Source organism: Nerophis lumbriciformis, linkage group LG33, assembly GCF_033978685.3.
Source record: "Nerophis lumbriciformis linkage group LG33, RoL_Nlum_v2.1, whole genome shotgun sequence".
NCBI lineage: Eukaryota > Metazoa > Chordata > Actinopteri > Syngnathiformes > Syngnathidae > Nerophis > Nerophis lumbriciformis.
The window spans coordinates 20,042,145-20,056,259 of NC_084580.2; positions in this window are offsets into that span (position 1 = coordinate 20,042,145).

The following is a 14,115-nucleotide window of genomic DNA, read 5'->3' on the forward strand; positions in this document are numbered from 1 at the left end:
ATTTTTTTAGCTCAATGCGGCCCCCAAGTCCAAAAGTTTGAACACCCCTGTCTTACACCGTTTCCACGAGGCACATTTTACTGCATATTCTGTAATTCCGCTGACTTTGAATTATATTTGAATAGGACCACTTATTCCAGAGGGGGTAAGTAGATGATGAGATAACGGCTAAAAGGAAAATTAACATACAAATTAGGGAAACCTTTTAATGCATTGGAAGATTAATTCGCGACAGAACTAGATGAGGTGTGGTAGTACAGAAGTTATTACGGGAGACATAACATTCCAGGTTTTTAACTACTGCAGTGACAAGCCACAGCTCACAGGAGACATACATTAGCGCCGACAGGACGCCTTTTATCCAAACAGTGGGAATAAATTGGGGTCAATCAACTTCCAGGGAGGAAACAACGTCTCTGATTGTGACAGCCAGGGCCGGCCCCTGGCATACAGAGTCTGGTGGCTTCAGTTGTTAATCATCACTGTGGTCGTGGTGCTCTGCAGTGCTTTGCTTTTTCAGCTTTGATGGACTGAATTTCCTTGTTGTAATCAGATTATACATTTTTTTCTGCTACTCTTCTATTCAGCTGCGAGTGAACATGTACTTTGTAGTAGTTTCAGTTCGGTTTGCAAGTACCTCCATTAGAACCCGTGAGAGATAATCGCTAATTTAGCATTGCTTCGATTGTGTCGTCGTGACGTATTTACAGCCGTGTTTCTAAAACGTCCGTACTATTTAAGTCTATATTGTAGATATAACGTCTAAAGACCATTTTGTTTTTTCGTAGTTTTACCCATTTATTGTGTTTTCTTGTCTTCTCCAATTAATTAAGAGATCTTTTTTTTTCCCATTGGACCTTTCAACTTATTTTTTTCCTTTTCATATAAAATTAAACATGAATGTCAAATATCTATAAATACATACAGTCGTGGTCAAAAGTTTACATACACTCATACTTGCCAACCTTGAGACCTCCGATTTCGGGAGGTGGGGGAGGGGGGGGCGTGGTCGGAGGGGCGTGGTTGGGGGCGTGGTTAAGAGGGGAGTAGTATATTTACAGCTAGAATCCACCAAGTCAAGTATTTCATATATATATATATATATATATATATATACACATATATATATATATATATATATATACACATATATATATATATATATACGCATACACGTACCCCCATTTGAGAACCACTGCCTTAACTCAACAATGAGTAGATGAGTGTTATGTGTGTGTATATGTGTGTAAATAAATGAACACTGAAATTCAAGTTTTTCTCTTATTTATATATATATATAATAAAATTAAAAAAAAAAAATATATATATATATATATATTTATTTTATTTTATTATATATATATATATATATATATATATATATATATATATATATATATATATATATATATATGTGTATATATATATATATATGTGTGTATATATATATATATATATATATATATATATATAATAAAATAAAATAAATATATATATATATATTTTTTTTATTTTATTTTATTATATATATATATATATATATATATATATATATATATATAAATAAGAGAAATACTTGAATTTCAGTGTTCATTTATTTACACACATATCATCATACATACATCAAGTACCCCTGGGGGTACTTGAAGGTATGCCAAGGGGTACGTGAGATTTTCTTTCAATATTCTAAAAATAGCAACAATTCAAAAATCCTTTATAAATATAAATAAAAACCTATCTTTTTTTCCCAAATAGTTCAAGAAAGACCACTGCAAATGAGCAATATTTTGCACTGTTATACAATTTAATAAATCAGAAACTGATAACATCGTGCTGTATTTTACTTCTTTATCTCTTTTTTTCAACCAAAAATGCTTTGCTCTGATTAGGGGGTACTTGAAATTAAAAAAACATTTCACAGGGGGGTACATCACTGAAAAAAGGTTGAGAACCACTGAGTTAAGGGTTGAATTGTCCATCCTTGTTCTATTCTCTGTCACTATTTTTCGAACCATGCCGAACACCCTCTCTGATGATGCATTCTGCTTCGTCTCCTTGTTGTGTGCGCAGTTGTGCACTCTCTAAAAGCCCTAGATGTTATTGTCACATATGCATGTACAGCAGATGGCAGTATTGTCCTGTTTAAGAGTGTCACAACATTGCTGTTTACGGCAGACGAACTGCTTTACGGTAGACGAAAACGTGACTGCTGTTGTTGTGCGCTGGGAGGACGTTAATGAAACTGCCTAACAATAAACCCACATAAGAAACCAAGAACTCGCCCTTGATCATTCTACAGTTATAACATGATTGGGCGGGCACGCTGTTTATATTGTGGGAAAGTGGACGTGAAAACAGGCTGTCGACACGTCACTCAGGTCCGCCTGAATTTCGGGAGATTTTCGGGGGAAAGTTTGTCCCGGGAGGTTTTCGGGAGAGGCGCTGAATTTCGGGAGTCTCCCGGAAAATCCGGGAGGGTTGGCAAGTATGCATACACTTGTAAAGAACGCAATGTCATGGATTGATTAACGTGGACTTAAACAAGTTGAAACATTTATTGGGGTGTTACCATTTAATGGTCAATTGTACGGAATATGTACTGTACTGTGCAATCTACTAATAAAAATTTCAATCAATCAAAAAGTCTTATTTTTTTTGTGATAGAGTGATTGGAGCACATACTTGTTGGTCACAAAAAAATATTAATGAAGTTTGGTTCTTTTATGAATTTATTATGGGTCTACTGAAAATGTGCTGGGTCAAAAGTATACATACAGCAATGTTAATATTTGCTTACATGTCCCTTGGCAAGTTTCACTGCAATAAGGCGCTTTTGGTAGCCATCCATAAGCTTCTGTTAAGGTTCTGGTTGAACTCTTCTTGACTCCTGTTATTGTGGCCAAACAGCTAAATTTTTGTTTCATCTGACCACAGAGCTTTCCTCCAGAAGGTCTTATCTTTGTCCATGGGATGTCAGATGAAACAAAAATGTAGCTGTTTGGCCACAATACCCAGCAATATGTTTGGAGGAGAAAAGGTGAGGCCTTTAATCCCAGGAACACCATCCCTACCGTCAAGCATGGTGGTGGTAGTATCATGCTCTGGGCCTGTTTTGTTGCCAATGGAACTGGTTCTTTACATAGAGTAAATGGGACAATGAAAAAGGAGGATTACCTCCAAATTCTTCAGGACAAGCTAAAATCATCAGCCCGGAGGCTGGGTCTTGGGCGCAGTTGGGTGTTCCAACAGTACAATGACCCCAAACACAGGTCAAAGGTGGTAAAGGGATGGCTAAATCAGGCTACAATGAAGGTTTTAGAATGTCCTTCCCAAAGTCCTGACTTAAACGTGTGGACAATGCTGAAGAAACAAGTCCATGTCAGAAAACCGACAAATTTAGATGTCAAGGGAGTGGTCAAAAATTCAAGCAGAAGCTTGTGGATGGCTACCAAAAGCGCCTTATTGCAGTGAAACTTGCCAAGGGACATGTAAGCAAATATTAACATTGCTGTATGTATACTTTTGACCCAGCGCATTTGCTCACATTTTCAGTAGACCCATAATAAATTCATAAAAAGAACCAAACTTCATGAATGTTTTTTGTGACCAACAAGCAGTGACGTGCTGGTGAGGCACTGACTTCATCACAGTCAGATTTACAAACATATGAACCCTAAAGAGTATCTTATTCACCATTTGATTGGCAGCAGTTAACGGGTTATGTTTAAAAGCTCATACCAGCATTCTTCCCTGCTTGGCACTCAGCATCAAGGGTTGGAATTGGGGGTTAAATCACCAAAAATTATTCCCGGGCGCGGCGCCGCTGCTGCCCACTGCTCCCCTCACCTCCCAGGGGGTGGAACAAGGGGATGGGTCAAATGCAGAGGACAAATTTCACCACACCTAGTGTGTGTGTGACAATCATTGCTACTTTAACTTAACTTTACTCATACAAACTGTAGCACACAAAAAAGCACATTTAATAAAAAAACATTATTATGGTCTTACCTTTACTTATAAATGAAGTCCATGCGCCGCTGTTGTGCTGGATTAATGCACCCCCTGACGGGAGTGTTATATCAACTAAAGCCCTCACTCAGGGCCGGCCCGTGGCATAGGCCGTATAGGCAAATGCTAAGGGCGCCGTCCATCAGGGGGCGCCACGCCAGTGCCACAAATGTTGGAGAAAAAAAAAAGTTGGTACTATTATTTCTAAATACAAAAAATAATCCCTCGTTAATTAAAATGCAAAGTAAAGCCTATATAATAGAAATATTATTTGTTACAACATTATGCCCCCCCCCCCCCCCCCCCCACGGTGCGCCCCCTCCCTTCCCGTATCATGACTCTTTTTGGACGTCACCACATCAAAAAATCAACACAAGATGTCAAAACGGCCAAAACTGTCAGGTGCCCAGGGAAGAAAAAAGAGAAAAGAAGAGGAGGAGAAACGAGAAAAAGACAGAGGTAGCAGGTAGGTAACGTTAGCCTACATGAAATTATTTGTCTGTTACAGAATGTGATAGTAACCTGGCTTTTTAGCATTAAGCTAATGTTACATGATTCGGCAATTGCTAATCAATAAATAGCTAGTTCTGTTTTAACGTCGGGTTAATATTGTGGAGGGGGCTAAATTGTTATGTAAAATAATAATGTAACGTTAGGTAATTACAGTACTCCCACCTTACATTCCTCAGGGACATTTGTATTAGATCTTTTAAGCAGGTGTTTTTTGTTTACATTGTTATTGCCTTCTGGTTAGCTAATGTTTGCCCTGCAGGTAATAGTCACTTTTCCACCCCTTTATATATTAGGTATAGTTGTAAGCCTAGTTGTTAAAGTGCACATCATTAATGTAAATTAAGCAATATGTATGTAAAAAATATTGTATTTCATATATTCATTTTTTATTTTTTGCATTCATTTATTTATTCATATTTTTTTTTATCTTGTTAACTATTCTGATTGTTAATTTGCTTTCTTTAAGTAAAAAAAAGGTCAAAGACAAAGCTATTCGGTTTCTTGTGAGTATATACACTTCACTGCCGATGTGGGGGGGGCGCCACCTAAAATCTTGCCTAGGGCGCCAGATTGGTTAGGGCCGGGCCTGCCCTCACTTCAACTTTCCACGTGCAAGATTGAATCTATTTAAAAAAGTGTAACCGAGGGTTTATAAATGTCGCCTATACTGTATGAAACTACAAATTAACAAACACGGAGTTCTCCAGTTTACACGAGGACCACTTTATTTACCTTCTTTCAAAAACCTCCGCTCCACTCCGTGTCATCACTTCCGCTCTTAGCGCCTTCAAAATAAGTCCAATCTGCTATACCACTCATCATTGCCTCTCGCAGACAGGAGACCAGAGACAATTATCTTTGTCTTTCTCGCAAGATTACTAGTCCTAGCTACGTACCTCTTTGTAATCTCTGACTGTCTCATCCTAGTGTAATTGGAGCCGACGTGTACAACTATGTTTGCGTAGCTCGTGGCGCGATTAGCCTGTCGTATTTGTTTAATAGGCCTATTGCGAGTCAGCGCCCAAAGACTAACTTCAATGTCAGGTGCTCTGGCCCCGGGAATACGCGTAATTATGGCCGGTTTACTAAGCTGTATGTTCCAGGTGATGGAATCCCCTATGACTAAGATGTGGTGCCCGGTAGACTGGGATGGAGGACAAGCTAAAAAGTTAAATCTATTATGCGTCTCAACTGGTTCACCGTGGCTTGTAGGCCGCTTAGGGCTGACAATCTGGGCTAGTCGGCTCGCTCAGCTAACGCTAGCAAATGTGTCCCCGGTAGAGATGCGCGGTTTGCGGACACAACCGCGGAGTCCGCGGATTATCCGCGGGTCGGGCGGTTGAAATAAAAAAAAATTTGATTTTATCCGCGGGTCGGGTCGGGCGGTTGAAATAAAAAAAAATTAGATTTTAAATAGATTCAGGCGGGTGGCAGTTAAACCAATTGGGAAATATATATACATAGTTAAATGTTGTTACCCACATACGAAAAACGAGCAGGCACCTGCAGCATATGCCACAACAGAAGAAGAAGAAAAAAAAGAGATGGACACTTTTACGGAGCGGAGAAGGGACGCCTCGCCGGGGCCCGGGACCGAGGCCCCTTCCCCCGAGAGGGCCCCACCGGGAGCCGTAGCTGAGGTGATCCGCGAGAAGGGGCCCGACGCACGTCCAGGGTCACCACCGCGCCCACCGCACCGACACCCCGCCTCGTCCGCCTTCGCCGCGGCCGGCGTCACGCGCAGCAGGTAAGCAGCTTACCTGCCCGCCACCCCCGTGGCCGGGGGCTTGTAACAGGGGTCACTCCGCGCGCAGTGCGCTCACAAAAGGGGTGGGGCTCACCCTGGTGAGCCGAGTGGGCCACTTTTGGTAAGCAGAACTGGCTCTGCGGGATGAACCGAACGCCGGGTTAAGGCGCCCGATGCCGACGCTCATCAGACCCTAGAAAAGGTGTTGGTTGATATAGACAGCAGGACGGTGGCCATGGAAGTCGGAACCCGCTAAGGAGTGTGTAACAACCCACCTGCCGAATCAACTAGCCCTGAAAATGGATGGCGCTGGAGCGTCGGGCCCATACCCGGCCGTCGCCGGCAGCGAGAGCCGCGAGGGCTAGGCCGCGACGAGTAGGATGGCCGCCGCGGTGCGCGCTGAAGCCTCGGGCGCGAGCCCGGGTGGAGCCGCCGCGGGTGCGAGGGACATCGCACCTCCACGCGCTTGGAGGTGCGCTCAGCGCGGCTCCCAGATGATTGCGCACTGGTGTGCGTCTGGGCCGTGACAGCGTGGCACACATTGAATGTCTCTGCTACATTGGATCAGTCTCCTTTCTTTAACAGGCAAAAGCTTTATAACCTCACTAATGCCTTGCATCGTCTATATTAGATATATAAGAACGGGCGGGTGCGGGCGGGTGCGGTTTTGATTAAATGTTAGTTCGGGTGAATGGCGGATGGTTGACGACTTTTGTGATGCGGTTGCGGATGAAATAATTGCCTATCCGCGCATCTCTAGTCCCCGGCGTCTAAAGATACGAAATTACTCTGCTTTAACTGGCGGACACAGTCCTCTACCAGGGCCAACCTATCCAGGAGTATGGTGCACAAAGAGCAGGGCGCCATACTCATGTTGTTTCTTACACCGGGTCAAGTTTTTGCTGTCTTCAAAGCAATCGGCGAAGAGTAGCAGCAGCGTAAGGGAGCAAACGCCTTCGGAGCGCAGATGCTTTGGACCGGGAATAGCTGCTTAATGATTGTGATCGATAGGCAAAATTTAAAAAAAAATGCAGTTCCACTCTAAAGGGTTGATTAAAATGAATTAAATTCATGTGTTTATGTGTCATTTTAATGACGTTAGAATATACAGTATATGATCAAAAATATTTCTTGTGTAAAAAACAAATAACAATTCCGTCTGGAGTGGGGTAAGTGCAGCAACGTTTTCATGCTTATCAACATTATCATGGACGCCCCTGCTTATTTCAGCAAGACAACGCCAAGCCACGTGTTACAACAGCGTGGCTTCACCTGTTCCCAATTTGCCTGTTCACCTGTGGGATGTTCCAAATAAGTGTTTGATGAGCATTCCTCAACTTTATCAGTATTTATTGCCACCTTTCCCAACTTCTTTGTCACGTGTTGCTGGCGTCAAATTCTAAAGTTAATGATTATTTGCAAAAAAAAAAAAAGTTTATCAGTTTGAACATCAAATATGTTGTCTTTGTAGTGCATTCAACTGAATATGGGTTGAAAAGGATTTGCAAATCATTGTATTCCGTTTATATTTACATCTAACACAATTTCCCAACTCATATGGAAACGGGGTTTGTACTATATAGGGTAGGCCTGGGCAATTATTTTGACTTGGGGGCCAAATTTAGACAAAAAAAATGTGTCTGGGGGCCGGGTATATCTATTTAAAGGAAAACTAATACAAAACCTCACACTAAAGTCTGATTTAATGCTAAAAATGTTATGACAGCCCGCCTTAAAAACGGAATGGAATTTTATTTTTTTTCTATGAACGATAAAACCCTGAACATTGAGAACATATGAACGTCACACCCCCTCTCAATTGACATATATTACAGTCAAGCCAAATGCAACAAAAATGCAACAAACACAGCGCCCAGCTCCAACATTATCATGGACGCCCCTGCTTATTTCAGCAAGACAATGCCAAGCCACGTGTTACAACAGCGTGGCTTCATAGTAAAAGAGTGCGGGTACTAGACTGGCCTGCCTGTAGTCCAGACCTGTCTCCTATTGAAAATGTGTGGCGCATTATGAAGCCTAAAATAGCACAACGGAGACCCCCGGACTGTTGAACAACTTAAGCTGTACATCAAGCAAGAATGGGAAAGAATTCCACCTGAGAAGCTTCAAAAATTGGTCTCCTCAGTTCCCAAACGTGCCTCTAAAATGCCCATAAAAAGTGATAGATGTCTTCTGCTTAGCAACTTAGCAAAATGCTGCATTAATTTGCAGTAAATGACGTTTCTGTGGCGATGCCCTATATAGTACATGCAAAATCCTCATTTAATTAAGGCGGTATTGAACTTTTTTACACTTTTTAACAAAATTGTCAGCATAAATTGATGTAAAAAAAACAAACTCACTCCACAAAATTCAAACGCAAAAAAAACAGTTACATAAATTCCATGAAAAAAAAAGCTTTCGTAATAAAGACACAAACTTTAAACTTTTTAACGAAATTGTCAGCATGAATTGATGTAAAAAAAACAAACTCACTTCACAAAATTCAAACGCAAAAAAAACAGTTACATAAATCCCATGAAAAAAAAAGCTTTCGTAATAAAGACACAAATTTTACACTTTTTAACGAAATTGTCAGCATAAATTGATGTAAAAAAAAAACCCAAACTCACTCCACAAAATTCAAACGCAAAAAAAACAGTTACATAAATTCTACGAAAAAAAAAGCTTTCGTAATAAAGACACAAATTTTACACTTTTTAACGAAATTGTCAGCATAAATTGATGTAAAAAAAACAAACTCACTCCACAAAATTCAAACGCAAAAAAAACAGTTACATAAATTCCATGAAAAAAAAAGCTTTCGTAATAAAGACACAAATTTTACACTTTTTAACGAAATTGTCAGCATAAATTGATGTAAAAAAAACAAACTCACTCCACAAAATTCAAATGCAAAAAAAAACACTTACATAAATCCCATGAAAAAAAAAGCTTTCGTAATAAAGACACAGATTTTACACTTTTTAACGAAATTGTCAGCATAAATTGATGTAAAAAAAAACAAACTCACTCCACAAAATTCAAACGCAAAAAAAACAATTACATAAATTCCATGAAAAAAAGCTTTCGTAATAAAGACACAAATTTTACACTTTTTAACGAAATTGTCAGCATGAATTGATGTAAAAAAAAAACAGACTCACTCCACAAAATTCAAACGCAAAAAAAAAGTTACATAAATTCCATGAAAAAAAAAGCTTTCGTAATAAAGACACAAATGTTACACTTTTTAACGAAATTGTCAGCATAAATTGATGTAAAAAAAACAAACTCACTCCACAAAATTCAAACGCAAAAAAAACAGTTACATAAATTCCGCGAAAAAAAAAGCTTTCGTAATAAAGACACAAATTTTACACTTTTTAACGAAATTGTCAGCATAAATTGATGTAAAAAAAACAAACTCACTCCACAAAATTCAAACGCAAAAAAAACACTTACATAAATCCCATGAAAAAAAAAGCTTTCGTAATAAAGACACAAATTTTACACTTTTTAACGAAATTATCAGCATAAATTGATGTAAAAAAAACAAACTCACTCCACAAAATTCAAACGCAAAAAAAACACTTACATAAATTCCATGAAAAAAAAGCTTTCGTAATAAAGACACAAATTTTACACTTTTTAACGAAATTGTCAGCATAAATTGATGTAAAAAAAACAAACTCACTCCACAAAATTCAAACGTAAAAAAAACAGTTACATAAATCCCATGAAAAAAAAAGCTTTCGTAATAAAGACACAAATTTTACACTTTTTAACGAAATTGTCAGCATAAATTGATGTAAAAAAAACAAACTCACTCCACAAAATTCAAACGCAAAAAAAACACTTACATAAATCCCATGAAAAAAAAGCTTTCGTAATAAAGACACAAATTTTACACTTTTTAACGAAATTCTCAGCATAAATTGATGTAAAAAAAACAAACTCACTCCACAAAATTCAAACGCAAAAAAAACACTTACATAAATCCCATGAAAAAAAAAGCTTTCGTAATAAAGACACAAATTTTACACTTTTTAACGAAATTATCAGCATAAATTGATGTAAAAAAAACAAACTCACTCCACAAAATTCAAACGCAAAAAAAACACTTACATAAATTCCATGAAAAAAAAAGCTTTCGTAATAAAGACACAAATTTTACACTTTTTAACGAAATTGTCAGCATAAATTGATGTAAAAAAAACAAACTCACTCCACAAAATTCAAACGTAAAAAAAACAGTTACATAAATCCCATGAAAAAAAAAGCTTTCGTAATAAAGACACAAATGTTACACTTTTTAACGAAATTGTCAGCATAAATTGATGTAAAAAAAACAAACTCACTCCACAAAATTCAAACGCAAAAAAAACACTTACATAAATCCCATGAAAAAAAAGCTTTCGTAATAAAGACACAAATTTTACACTTTTTAACGAAATTATCAGCATAAATTGATGTAAAAAAAACAAACTCACTCCACAAAATTCAAACGCAAAAAAAACACTTACATAAATCCCATGAAAAAAAAATATTTCGTAATAAAGACACAAATTTTACACTTTTTAACGAATTGTCAGCATAAATTGATGTAAAAAAAACAAACTCACTCCACAAAATTCAAACGCAAAAAAAACAGTTACATAAATCCCATGAAAAAAAAAAAGCTTTCGTAATAAAGACACAAATTTTACACTTTTTAACGAAATTGTCAGCATAAATTGATGTAAAAAAAAAAAAAAAACTCACTCCACAAAATTCAAACGCAAAAAAAACAATTACATAAATTCCATGAAAAAAAAGCTTTCGTAATAAAGACACAAATTTTACACTTTTTAACGAAATTGTCAGCATAAATTGATGTAAAAAAAAAACTCACTCCACAAAATTCAAACGCAAAAAAACCACTTACATAAATCCCATGAAAAAAAGCTTTCGTAATAAAGACACAAATTTTACACTTTTTAACGAAATTGTCAGCATAAATTGATGTAAAAAAAAAAAAAAACTCACTCCACAAAATTCAAACGCAAAAAAAACAATTACATAAATTCCATGAAAAAAAAGCTTTCGTAATAAAGACACAAATTTTACACTTTTTAACGAAATTGTCAGCATAAATTGATGTAAAAAAAAAACTCACTCCACAAAATTCAAGCGCAAAAAAACCACTTACATAAATCCCATGAAAAAAAGCTTTCGTAATAAAGACACAAATTTTACACTTTTTAACGAAATTGTCAGCATAAATTGATGTAAAAAAAACAAACTCACCCCACAAAATTCAAACGCAAAAAAAACACTTACATAAATCCCATGAAAAAAAAAGCTTTCGTAATAAAGACACAAATTTTACACTTTTTAACGAAATTGTCAGCATACATTGATGTAAAAAAAACAAACTCACTCCACAAAATTCAAAACGCAAAAAAAACACTTACATAAATCCCATGAAAAAAAAAAGCTTTCGTAATAAAGACACAAATTTTACACTTTTTAACGAAATTGTCAGCATAAATTGATGTAAAAAAAACAAACTCACTCCACAAAATTCAAACGCAAAAAAAACAGTTACATAAATTCCATGAAAAAAAAAAAGCTTTCGTAATAAAGACACAAATTAACATAACGCGGCCACTAATAGTACTCACTATTTTATAGATCGTACACATTTGTGTTTGAATCCTATTAAATCAGGCCCTAAAACGGAGCCACAAACAAAATCTTATTTATGGCCACAAAAAGCCTCGGCCAGGAGTCGGGCAACACTAAATTTTATTGGATTAAAAAAAACAAAAAAACAGATCTGTCTGGTGCCGCAAAAAATTTAAACTCTTATAAGTGTTATAATGAAGGCAACACGTGATGTAAGTGTCTATATTAGCTATAATAGCCTACTATCAAAATGACTACGGGTCACAGGCTGACACAAATCTTCGTTGACAGAAATGTTGAAATTTCATATTTATTCTACAACATTAGAAACCATTAATAAATCAGAGGCTACTCAGAAGGTGAGATAACTCCTGGAAATATCTGGCCTTTAATGGCCAAAAGTAGAGATGTGTGTGTCCAAGTTAAAGGAAACGGCAGGCTGTCTTCTTCTAATAGATTTATTACAATCTTTGGCAAGCTAGGTAACGTTTGCTGTGGTCTGGAACAACATGGCACACAATGCAGCCAATATTACATACAGATCATGTGTCATGACACATGCAAAAATTAGATTATATACAAAGAGGATAAAAGTAAAGGAAATTAAATGAGCTCAAATATACCTACAATCTATAAAATAGTGAGTGCTATTAGTGGCCGCGTTGTAAGATTGCGTGTACAATTGAAAAGTGGTGCAGGCTATGAAGGTTAATTTGTGTCTTTATTACGAAAGCTTTTATTTTTTTTCATGGAATTTATGTAAATGATTTTTTTGCGTTTGAATTTTGTGAATTTTTTATTTTTTTTTTAACATCAATTTATGCTGACAATTTCGTTAAAACGTGTAAACAATCAATACCGCCTTAATTAAATCAGGGTTTTGCATGTACAAACCCCGTTTCCATATGAGTTGGGAAATGGTGTTAGATGTAAATATAAACGGAATCCTTTTCAACCCATATTCAGTTGAATGGACTACAAAGACAACATATTTGATGTTCAAACTCATAAACTTTTTTTTTTTTGCAAATAATAATTAACTAAGAATTTCATGGCTGCAACACGTGCCAAAGTAGTTGGGAAAGGGCATGTTCACCACTGTGTTACATGGCCTTTCCTTTTAACAACACTCAGTAAACGTTTGGGAACTGAGGAGACACGTTTTTGAAGCTTCTCAGGTGGAATTCTTTCCCATTCTTGCTTGATGTACAGCTTAAGTTGTTCAACAGTCCGGGGGTCTCCGTTGTGCTATTTTAGGCTTCATAATGCGCCACACATTTTCAATGAGAGACAGGTCTGGACCACAGGCAGGCCAGTCTAGTACCCGCACTCTTTTACTATGAAGCCACGTTGATGGAACACGTGGCTTGGCATTGTCTTGCTGAAATAAGCAGGGGCGTCCATGGTAACGTTGCTTGGGTGGCAACATATGTTGCTCCAAAACCTGCATGTACCTTTCAGCATTAATGAAGCCTTCACAGATGTGTAAGTTACCCATGTCTTGGGCACTAATACACCCCCATACCATCACACATGCTGGCTTTTCAACTTTGCGCCTATAACAATCCGGATGGTTCTTTTCCTCTTTGGTCCGGAGGACACAACGTCCACAGTTTCCAAAAACAATTTGAAATGTGGACTCGTCAGACCACAGAACACTTTTCCACTTTGTATCAGTCCATCTTCGATGAGCTCAGGCCCAGCGAAGCCGACGGCGTTTCTGGGTGTTGTTGATAAACGGTTTTTGCCTTGCATAGGAGAGTTTTAACTTGCACTTACAGATGTAGCGACCGACTGTAGTTACTGACAGTGGGTTTATGAAGTGTTCCTGAGGCCATGTGGTGATATCCTTTACACACTGATGTCGCTTGTTGATGCAGTACAGCCTGAGGGATCGAAGGCCACGGGCTTAGCTGCTTACGTGCAGTGATTTCTCCAGATTCTCTGAACCCTTTGATGATATTACGGAGCGTAGATGGTGAAATCCCTAAATTCCTTGCAATAGCTGCTTGAGAAAGGTTTTTCTTAAACCGTTCAACAATTTGCTCACGCATTTGTTGACAAAGTGGTGACCCTCGCCCCATCCTTGTTTGTGAGTGACTGAGCATTTCATGGAATCTACTTTTATACCCAATCATGGCACCCACCTGTTCCCAATTAGCCTGCACACCTGTGGG